Source organism: Aotus nancymaae, unplaced genomic scaffold, assembly GCF_030222135.1.
Source record: "Aotus nancymaae isolate 86718 unplaced genomic scaffold, 86718_ANA_hifiasm-v0.15.2.pri h1tg000108l, whole genome shotgun sequence".
NCBI classification, from domain to species: domain Eukaryota; kingdom Metazoa; phylum Chordata; class Mammalia; order Primates; family Aotidae; genus Aotus; species Aotus nancymaae.
In genome coordinates this window covers 36,822,516-36,834,463 of record NW_026988523.1, presented here as the reverse complement: position 1 = coordinate 36,834,463, position 11,948 = coordinate 36,822,516, and the positions used below count along the sequence as shown (strand labels likewise).

At 41.4% G+C, this 11,948-nt stretch overlaps 1 protein-coding gene across 1 annotated transcript in view; it reads left to right on the top strand.

Annotated features, from left to right (window-relative positions):
• The first annotated feature begins 932 nt into the window (after positions 1 to 932).
• LOC105715414 (Fc receptor-like protein 5) overlaps positions 933 to 11,948 on the top strand; it is a 58,653-nt gene continuing 47,637 nt past the window's right edge. The window contains exon 1 of the mRNA XM_064370806.1: positions 933 to 1,205. The gene's annotated coding sequence lies outside the window, so the exon portion shown is untranslated. The remainder of the gene's footprint in view (positions 1,206 to 11,948) is intronic.

Here is an 11,948-nt window from a genome sequence, read left to right as displayed (position 1 = left end):
ATTCATTTTTAGAGGTTATACTGAAGTATCAGATGAAAGGTTATTAATGTAGATTCAGTGTACATTAAATTAGTAGATAAAATGATGTGATTTGGTTTGAAATAACCCGATGAGGTGAGGGTGGAGGGTGGTAGGAAGTGGATAGGTATAGATGTAGCAGGATCAGTCATGTGTGCACCATTTCTGGAGCTGGGTGATGGGTATGTTATGGGAAGAAAGGAGGCTTATTCTATTCTTTACTTTTGGATGCTTTTAATTTTCCATAATAAAGAGTTAAAATATCTACACCCAGAAGACCACCCCATTTTACCACTCCAGGCTTCTACCCTTGTCTGAGGTACCACTCACTTCTGTTACAGCGGTGGCTTCTTGTCTCCTTTCTTTGTCCCTTTCCTCCCTACAGCCTGTTCTCAGCACTGCGGTCACTGTGCTCAAAACCCTGCAGTGCCTCCCACCTCTCTAACGGTGAAAGCCAGAGCCCTAAGTGCCCACAATCTCCACCCGATCGCCCCCATTGCCTCCAGTCTCCTGCCACTCTTCCCCTTAGCACTTCACTGAGGAAGCCCTGCCTTCTGCATTGCTTCTTACACACACCAGGTAACTGCCTGCTTGAGGCCTCTGCACGGGCAGCTCTCTGCTTAGAATGCTCTTCCTCCCAGATAACTACCAAGGCTTTGAGGTCTGCCCTGGTTGAGTCACATGTAAATTTGGAAACTACTTCCCCCCATCTTCAGTACCTCCAGTCTCCATCACCCAGATTTACTTTTTACTCTTAAGGGCAACAACCTTTGTTCTCTTTGTTCATTGACATACCACAGGTACCCAGAACTCTGCCTAGTACATAGTAGGTGTTTAATCAATATTTTTAAATGAATGAATCATCTATGTCAGTGGGGAAAATCATTGCTCTCTCCCTGATGGACGGGATCCAATGCAAACAATCTACTACCAGAGAGCACATGGGCCTCTGAGGATCTGATTTGGCCTCTATGTCTGTCAATTGGGCACTCAGCAGTGGTCAGAGTGGCCTGAGTGAAACTGTGTTACCGAAACTTTACATAACCTCTGCGCCTTCCACCAAGGCTGCTTCATTCATGAGCCCTTTGAACAATCGGTGGAGTAAGTGGAGAAAGAGGTTGCCTGACATTCAGCCAGAGCAGGTGATCACAGTCTCCTGATTACTGTCTTCCTCAGAAAGGCCTTGGGTGAGTATTCTCATAAAACACAAATATTCTCATACTCTGTATCCATTCAAAGACATCCAACAATATGATTCTTCCTGAATCTTCCAGTTTTATTCTTTCCAAATTCCTGACCATACAGCTCCAAACACTAGCCACTGCTCATGAATCAGAGTAGATCCTCACCTCTGGACATCTCATCTTCCAGGCAAAGTGGACCACTGGGAATACCCATTTTTGTCACAATCCTCCAGGGATTCCCAAATGTGGCTGTGGTGCTGCAATTGTCACCCTTAGCTGATATGAGGGCATATATAAAACTGGATAGTTTTTTTCCTCCTCTTTCAATTGGTCATAGGGAACTCACCACCAGGTCATAGTTGCTGGTTCAGAGAGAGAGGTGAAAGAGCAGCAGGATATGAGCTATTCAGTGTTTATTCAGCTTACCATTGCTTTCAGACCATTCTGGAGTGAGACGTCCTGCAAATCACTTTCACTTAATGATGGAATAATCCTCAATATGTCATGAATTTTTGCTTAGTGGATCAGACAGCTTTCAGTTCATGGGGAATAGCTCAGGTCTCTGGTGGGCCATGTTCAAGTGTTCAGTGAAAAAAAAAAAAAAAACTTACTTGAAGAGAACATAGCTTCGCTCCAAAATCCTACGGTTCTCAACTGTGATCCTCCTGTAGAGCCTTACTGTAACCTTTACACAACACCCTGATCAGCCACAACACTTCTGGGCTCTTTGGATATGCTGGATCCTAAAAGCCAAGGTCAGTGCTGCTTGCACTGTAGCCTAGACAAGCTAAAGGCCCCTTGATTGCTCAGAGGCCCACTCAAAGATGGTAGGTTCATGAGTTATTCAGTTATTAAATCAGAAAAGGCAACAAAATGTGATGTCTGTTGCTTCCAAGATCCAGAGGCCTATCAAATGTTGGGCTTCTTCCTTAAAAGTATAGAAGCAACAATTTAATTTACTATCCCAACGTGTTGTAGACAGTCAGTTGCACAACAAATCCCAAAAAAAGGAAGAATTTGATTTAATAGAATTTCCTTAAATTATTAATTTTAATGCACAAATCTGTATATTTTGCTGAGAATAGTAGACCAAGGATAGAGGAACATAATTCCATTTGAAGCTAAATAAATTGATGCAGATACACTTGGAAGAGACTCTCAACTCAATGGACTAGGTCAGGCTGCTGGAAGTGATTCTAGTTAGTTTCTCTCTTGGTGGATCAAAATCTGTAGGCAACAACGGCCTTGGAAAAATAAAGTTGAGATCATAACAATTCCTTGGTATAATGTAGAGGAAGAATTCAAAGATTTCTAGAGATGGGATTGCTGCGGTAGATTCATCACACATGTTACATTCACATGTACCCTATATCTCTTAAAAGGGTATTTCCACAGAGCATTGAAAAATACTTTAGTGATGAAAGTACCAGCACCTTTGGAAAGTATAATAGAAACAGGTCAAGGACAAAGGTGAAGACATTGCATCAGAAGCAGATTCCCTGATTATGATGGAGTCTCAGAGTAGCAGAGACAAAAGAAGGCATGGCTACAATAATAAGAAAATGGTACTCACAAAACTACAATGGACAAGAATGTGGATCATGGGAACAAAACAGGTGAGCAGGCCATACGCATACAACTGAAAGTAAACTGGAAGCCTGCTCAAAATCATCAAAGAGAATCATGTTCACCCCATTTTCGTGCCAGTTGCTATACCAGTCAGGGTTCAGTGGCAGAAAACAGAGGCCATCCTAACTAATTTACGAAGAAAGGAATTTGTTTAGGGTATTAGTGGAAAGACTAGAGAGTAAGGCTCTAGGCTGTGCCCCTAGGGACAACTTCCAGAAGTGAACTGCCAAACTGGCCTGAGAAGAGGGCAGCTGCTGTCACCACAGCTGACTCAAGATCCATGGAGCCTCTGCTGCTACTGCAAAAGTCCCCAAGTCAAAAAGTTGCGTAACTGCCACTCAGTACTACAAGGTTAGACTGACCAAAGGCCATAGCTTAGAAGAAGCAACATTTCCACTGGCATCACTCAGTTTCCAGAAGAGTCATACCATCATGACTTCATTAGACTCAAGCTCACCTCTGAGTCTTGTAGGTGGTCTGTTTAGTGGAAAAGAGGCTACATGCAAAGACCCTAGTTTTACCTCTCTACTTCCTACTGAACAAGAAGTCACAAGAAGCCACTCTAGAAAGAGCCTAAATTGCTATGGAAACAGCTACTCTTCAGTATCTACCACCATGTTTCTTTTAGAATGGGGTGTGTGTGTGTGTGTGTATGTGTGTGTGTGTGTGTGTATTCTTTTATTGTAATTAGTAAAAGTTGCACAGAGGGAGTGTATTGAAATAGAATATAGATTTTTAAATTCAGGAGATTTTAGTTCAAGTTCAAAATGTGCCACTTATTAGTATAAGCCCTAGACAAGTTACTTACATTTTCTGGATTTAATTTTCTTCTGTGCAAAACGAAGATAACACCTACCTTGTACAGCTGCTGTGAGCACATTTCTTCTTCCAGACTTTTGCACTTTCTGTTCTCTCTGGCTGTAATACCCTTCCCCTGGCAGCCACAGCCTTCAGTTCCTGTTCAAATGCCAACTTTTTTAGGAGGTCTTCTGTTGCCACCTGTTTAGAATAGCAACATGCCCCAACCCTTATCACCCTCCTGCATCCTACTATACTTCATGTTTCTCCAATGCACTTGTCACCATCTGATATTCTAAATTTTTTCTCATTTCTTTATCTGACTGTTTCACGTATAATTTATGCTTTATGAAGACAGGGACTTTTGAAAAAATTATTGTACTTTAGGTTCTGGGGTACACATGCAGATCATGCAGGGTGCATAGGTGCATATATAACCAGGTGGTTTGCTGCCTCCATTCCCCCTTCATCTATATCCAGCATTTCTCCCCACTTTATCCCTCCCCACCCTCCCCATTCCCTGCTGTCCCTCCTCTAGCCCCCCTCAACTGACCCCAGTGTGTGATGCTCCTCTTCCCGAGTCCATGTGTTCTCATTGTTCAACAGCTGCCTATGAGTGAGAACATGCGGTGTTTGGTTTTCTGTTCTTGTGTCAGTTTGCTGAGAGTGATGGTTTCCAGATGCATCCAAGTCCCTATAAAGAACACAAACTCATCATTTTTTAGGGCTGCGTAGTATTCCATGGTGTATATGTGCCACATTTTCTTTGTCCAATCTATCATAGATGGGCATTTGGGTTGGTTCCAGGTCTTTACTATATAGTACACAGTGCCACAATGAACATACGTGTGCATGTGTCTTTATAACAGAATGATTTATAATCTTTTGGATATATACTCAGTAATGGGATTGCTGGATCAAGTGGAATTTCTATTTCTAGATCATTGAGGAATTGTCACACTGTCTTCCACAATGGTTAAACTAATTTACACTCCCACCAACAGTGCAAAAGTGTTCCTATTTCTCCACATCCTCTCCAGCATCTGTTGTCCCCAGATGTTTTAATGATCGCCATTCTAACTGGCATGAGATGATACCTCATTTGCATTTATCTAATGACCAGTGATGATGAGCATTTTTTCACGTTTGTTGGTTTCATATATGTCTTCTTTTGAGAAGTGTCTGTTCATAACCTTCACCCACTTTTGAATGGGTTTTTTTCTTGTAAATCTGTTTTAGTTCTTTGTAGATTCTGGATATTAGCCCTTTGTCAGCTGGGTAGATTGCAAAAATTTTTTCCAATTCTGTTGGTTGCTGGTTCACTCTAATGATTGTTTCTTTTGCTGTACAGAAGTTCTGAAGTTTAATTAGATCCCATTTGGAAGGCAGGGACTTTTATCTGTTTTGTTCACTAAGGTATGCCCACTGTATCTTAGAGAAACCAATATATGGTGAGCACTTAAGTAACACTCATGAGTCCTAAGGATTATATAAAGCAATAAGTGTAAGTGCCTGATAATGTGCCTTTCTCATATGAGCACTCAATATATGTTAATTATTAGTATTAGTATTTACTACTAATACGTTTCTAGGTCAACTAACATTTATTGAGCACTTGGTATACCAAATGCAAAGTTTGATCAGAAAAAGTGTCTCTCTCTTGACTAACATACAGGTTAGGGGTAAAAGTGTCTCTCTTTGTGAAATTTCCCCAGTAATGTACTGGAAGAGATAGATGCATAAAGAGATAATTTCCATATAATATGAAGGTAACATTAGAACTAATAAGCACTAAGCCTATGTGCTAGGGAAGATAACACTAGCAGTTGTAACACATGATCCTAGAAATCTTAGGAGCTCTCCAAAACAAAACATCCCATCACTTGCTCCCAGGGTAAAGGGCAAGGCTCTGCTCCACATGGTCATTCAGGATCCCAGGCTCCTCACATTTCATGGTACCACCATCTTCAGGGCTTCCAAATTCTCTGCAAAAGGAGAGAGTGTGTGGCAAATGATCCAGGAGGCTCTAGGGGCCATTCCTGAAAGTGGCATGCTTTCATATTTCCCACCTTTCATCTACCAGAATTCAGTCACAGTTCCTTGCCTATCTCAAGGGGTGGGAAAAATAGTCTAGCTATGGCCCAAGAAGCAGAGGATATAGATCTGGTTATCATCCTGGAAAGTGACTACCATACTCAGCAAAGGGAAACATTCAGGGAAATTTTACTGGAGGAGATAGCACACAGACATTAAGACAGTGACATGTGGAGTCATGAAAAGCTGAGTTCAAATTCAGGTAAGAATCAGTAGCTATGGGCCGGGCGTGGTGGCTCACGGCTGTAATCCCAGCACCTTGGGAGGCAGAGGTGGGTAGATTACCTGAGGTCAGGAGTTTGAGACCAGCCCAGCTAACATGACGAAACCCTGTCTGTACTAAAAATACAAAAATTAGCTGGGTGTGGTGATGGGCACCTATAATCCTAGCTACTCAGGAGGCTGAGGCGGGAGAATCACTTGAACCCAGGAGTTGAGATCACACCATTGTACTCCAACCTGGGCAACAGAGCAAGACTCTGTCACAAAAAAAAAAAAAAAAGAATTAGTAGCTATGTAACCTTAGTTAAGTCACTCACACTCTCTAACCTATTTTCAATCTCTGAATAGTGGGAATAACAGTAAAATATAATAAACTTCAATCTATGAGGATTAAATGTGTGAAATCTTAAGCACAGCATCTGGAAGGTAGTAAGCATTTAGTAAATGTTAGCACTCAGGAAGAGGAGGAAGTATGAGAAGGGAAGCGGGAACAGGAAGAAGAGCAAAAGGAGATGGAGTTGGAAGACTAGACACAGAGAGGATGGGCAGGGGAATGAAGAAATGGCTTTAGACTGAAACAGAAAATATGCGGAGGCATAAGACAATAATGTGTGTTCAAGAAATTACAAGCAGTTTAGTATATTTGCAGAATAAAATTCTCTTTACTGGAAAATCATGTCAGTCCAGGGAGGGTGAGACCCTAGTAGGCCTTGGTGCCATAATCAGGGGCTTTATCTTGTAACAGCTGAAAGCCAGTGAAGTGTTCGATCAAGCAACATGTCAGGTTTGTGTTTTCAGATAGATCCTCCTGGTGGTTGTGTAAAAGATAACTTTAAGGTAGGAGAGACTAGGAGAGTGGTTGGTTGCTGTGACTATCATCTAGATTAGGTAAAGAGGGCCAGAGTCACAGATGCGCTAGAGAAGAGGGGTGCAAAACTTGTTTTATAGGAAACTTGGTAAAAGTAGTGATTGATTGGGAGGGAAGGAGACCTTCTAGGTTGATTCCCAGGAATTTGGCTTAGTGGAACCAAGGGGAATGATGTGCCATAAATGGAAAGAGACTATAGCATAATCTAAAAGCTCCTTGGCCATACCGAGGTTTCATTCTTTTTCTATTAATGTTGCATTTTATGCAGCAGAATTTAATTTTCTAAATCTGTTCCCAAAACAATTTCCAGAAACTTTGAGATTCATATTGGCCTTCTTTCTCCCAGAATATCACCTTGTGTCTGAATTAAAAACAAAAAACTGCCTTTGATAATTTCTTGCCTTTGTTCTTGAGTCAAGGTAGAAAGTTTACCTATATAATCTCTGTGACCTGTGCCATATATTCCGTGATTCCCCTGTGCACACCATCAGCCTTCAGTACACAACAGCTCCATCCGATTCTCGCTTGTCATGTTTAATGAAATCTCCAAAGCTGGCATGAACTTAAGATAAGATTTAAAAACAGCCCCCACCCAAATGTTAGTTCTAGACTTGCAGAAAGAGGAACCTCAAGATAAATATATCATTTATGTTTATGCAAAAGTGTGTTGGGTCATCGGACTTCCCAGATGCATGGAAAAGTAACACCTCAAACATTTACATAAGCTGAGGGGACAAGGGGAAAGCCTCAAACCAGTTGGCTTCTATTTTCTGGTTTAATAATGAGGGGTTTCATTACAAAAGGAAGACAGTTCATATGTATAGGGCCTTCCTTCTCTGAGAACACATCTATTCTACAACCTTTTAAAAAAGCCAAAGTTCTCCCCCGGCAGTTATTACCCAGGGACTGCAGAAAAGAGAACAGTTAGATGCAAAACTGGCTACATGATTTGCGAGACTCCGCGCAAAAAGAAAATGCAAGGCCTTTGTTCAAAAAGCAAGAAAAAAGGTGCCATTAAAGGTACTTTTTCCTTTATTCCATGGTCTCTCCCTTGACTTGTCATGATGCTTTTTATTTGCTATTTAATGTCATTCTAAAAGAAGAAAAAAATGACATCATAAATTATCAGTGTGGATTTTATTGTTTATCTTTATAAGTTGCCCTATAAAAGCATTTAAATATGCAGGATTATTAAAATTAGACAATTCATACTTCATTGCTTATACATACATGCATGCATTTTGTTCTTATCAGAACAGTGGAAATGCTACAAAATTGTTTTTAAATGCAATTTCTTTTATTTCTTGATATGTGCACATTCTACCAACACTTTCTACCTTTAGTTTATTGATGAGAATGGAAGTAGTGAAAGGTAAAACAACTCCAGTTTGCTGTATCTTTCCCTTTCCTTCTGTTATTTTCAACAAAAGTGGTTAGCTAATATAGGGACGTAACATAAGAGAAATATGACAGAATTCCTTAGCTGTTCATGTTTCTTAGAACACCACTGCCTTCTTCCTATATGAGAAGCAAGATCTGCATCAAATGGAAAGTGATGGCTTCTTGGAGCTGTCAGTCATCGATATAATACACTCACTTTGTACTTGCTTTGAGTCTCACTGAAGTCCCACTCATTGTGGATGCACTTGGAATTCCGTGATCACGTGATACTGAAAATGTAGACATGTCTATTGTAACTTCTCAGCTCATGCACAGACTTTTGTCCCATTAGACTTTACGTACCAAACACAAGTTCAAAGATAGAATTATTACAAGTTTCAACACGGCAACAACAAAGCATTAAACCAAGCTCAGGGCCCTTCTGGGTGCTGGGCCCTGTGTGACCACACTGATCATTTCCCAGGAAGCCAGCTGTAGGCAGATATTTTCATCAAGTCACAAGAGACTGGTAGGAGGGCTCTTTAACGGAGAACTGATCTTCTAGAATCAAACAGGCCCCAAACAAGTTCTTACTCTCTTTTAATAAATTCCTTGTAACTATTTCAACCTGTCATTGGAATTTCTGACCATGACTGTGCTGGGCTTAGGGGGCTACTAAGTCTGAAAGCCCTGGACTAAGAACGCCTTGATGAAATAGTAATTGTGTGAATGGAAAGAAGAGCTGAGGCCAGAGTTCAGGGTGGTGGGCTGATAAACTTTCTAACTGCCATTTACGCAGCTTCTGCTATGTGCTTGTAATACACGCTTTACAAACATTCCACTTAATCCTGACAACAACTAGAAGGCAAGTATAACTACTTGCTTTATAGATGAAAAAACTGGGATCAAAATCTTGCAAAAATTTTCCCACAGTCACCCAGATGGTGATAGAGCTAAGATTCAGTTTTATGTCTGTCTGATTCAAAAATCTATGCTCTTATTTATTATTTATTTATTTCTGAGACAGGTTCTCATTCTGTCACCCAGGCTGGACTGCAGTGGTGCAATCCTGGCTCACTGCAACTTCCACCTCTCGGGCTCAAGTGATCCTCTCAGCTCAGTCTCCCAAGTAGCTGGAACTACAGGCACACATCACCACACTTGGCTAATTGTTTATTTTTTAAATCTTTTGTGGGGATGGGGTTTTGCCATTTTGCCCAGACTGGTCTTGAACTCCTGGGCTTAAGCAATCTGCCCACCTCGGCCTCCCAAAGTGCTAGGATTACAGACATGGGCTAACATGCCCTCCCCGACCAATACCTATTTTCTTTCCATACAACAAGCTTTCTCCCTTGCCAAGGATCAGAGTCTGAATAAGCAAGGCCAATACTGAATTGAGACGGCTGAGTGGGAGAAGGACCACAAAGAAGAGAAAAGCCTTAATGCAGAGACTTCAGATGAGAATCACCTTGGCAGGCCCAGCATGTATCCTAAGACGGGAGGAGATCTGCTTAACAAACCTAATGATAGGTCCCAGTTTCAACTACTGTTTTCCTAAACATAAGCAGATAGCTAAATTAATACGGAAGAAAAAAATCAATAAAAACAAAATAACAGGAGATATCCAGGAGCTGATTTAGGTGGAGAAATGGGCATGTATTGGAGAACTAACAGAGTTTGAAGGCTGAAGAGCTTTTGTTCCTAGAACCCTATGCAAGTAAGCAAAGCCGCAGGACACAAAAAGAGGGTGGCCAGCATTCAGGGTCAAAGGTCAAGGGGCAAATTTAATCAAATCAAATATTCCTTTTGAATGTAGTTGCAAAATTAGTAGCAAGAATGCAAAGTAACCCAAAAGCATGGGTGGCTTGCCCAGGAAGTCTGAGCTGCTGCTTATGGCGGACATCGAGACATCTTTCCTCATTATCTCTAGCTGTTGCTCTTATTTATCACACTCAGGTTGGTACAGGCAGTACCCTAAGAAAAACTGCAAAATATTACAGTAGATTTTTTTTTCTTCCTTTTTTGAGATAAGATTTCCCTCTGTTGCTCAGGCTGGAGTACAGTGGTACAATGTCAGCCCACTGCAGCCTCAACGTCCCAAGCCCAAGAGGTTCTCCTGTCACAGCCTCCCAATTAGTTGGGACTATAGGCATGCACCACCATGCCTGGCTACTTTTTCTATTTTCTGTGGAGACAAGGTTTCACTATGCTGCCCAGGCTGGTTTCAAATTCCTGGACTCAAGCGATCCTCCTGCCTATACCTCCCAAAGTGCTGGGATTACAGGCATGAGCCACTGTGCCTGGCCTCCAGTAGATTCTTAATAAACCTTATTATACTGCTCTAGAAGATTTAAACTGCAAAATACAAATTCACAAAGTAATGATGTATGCTATTACATGGATGAGCCTCAGAAACGCTATAATCAGTGAAAAAAGACAGATGCAAAAGGGCACAAATTATATGAATTCATTTCTGTGTTCAGAATAGGCAACTCCACAGAGAAAGAAAGTCAACTGGTAATCAATCAGTTGCCTGGGGTTGTGAATGGGAATTGAGAGTGACTGCAAATGGATGACAGATTTCTTTCTGGGGTAGTGAAAATGTTCTAAAATTAGGTTATGATGATAAAACAAGTGAATACTATCATTAAATATTGTACCTCAATACAGCTGTTAAATCTATAGGCAGTCACCCAGAGATTTTTACTAAGCATCCATTACCACAAGTAAAGATAACTGGTAGAAAGGCCGAAGTGTAGAAAGTGAATAGAACTTTAAAAAAGCAACAGATTTTGGTGTCACACAGATTGGGGTTTTGAATATATTGAATTATGTCCTGTGATTTTTTTTTTTTTTTTTGAGACGGAGTTTCGCTCTTGTTACCCAGGCTGGAGTGCAATGGCGCGATCTCGGCTCACTGCAACCTCCGCCTCCTGGGTTCAGGCAATTCTCCTGCCTCAGTCTCCTGAGTAGCTGGGATTACAGGCACGCGCCACCATGCCCAGCTAATTTTTTTGTATTTTTAGTAGAGACGGGGTTTCATGATGTTGACCAGGATGGTCTCGATCACTTGACCTCATGATCCACCCGCCTCGGCCTCCCAAAGTGCTGGGATTACAGGCATGAGCCACTGGGCCCGGCTTGTCCTGTGATTTTTTTACACCAGCCTAATGAGAAAGGCATTGAGGTCTGCATTTTAAGGATGAAGAAACTTTAGCTCAAGTTTAATAGTTTGCTCAGGGTCACCCAGCTGGTGAGTGGCAGAGCCCTGAGTTTTTCTGGTAACAGGGCCTATGCTCCTTCACCTCTCCATTGTGACACAGCATTGCCCGTAAGACTTTCCCTCGGGAAATTCTAATATTAACATTTAAGAAGTTAAATCTTCGTTTTGCCCAGATTTGTTTTCACTGCCAACACTTTCTCTTCACCTGTATCAGCTCTCTCCCCATTTACCATAGGACATTTTTCTCCTAATTACTGTGGCCATAGCATCTTGCTTGACAGCATACAAAATTCTCCATGTCTCTCCTGGAGCTCCTGAGAGGCTCTGCCCACTCTCCAAACTGACTGACAGAGCCAGGGAGCTACTCCAAGCCCACTCTGTGATCATGAGATTACTGTGGTTAATTCCCCACTGCCTGTTTAAATATGCCCTCCAAGAACCTTTAGTTTTGGTCTTTCTGTGCTGTAAATAGCACAGTGTTTATTTATAAACTTCAGAACACTAAGTTTCCACTTCCTGTCACAAGAATAGG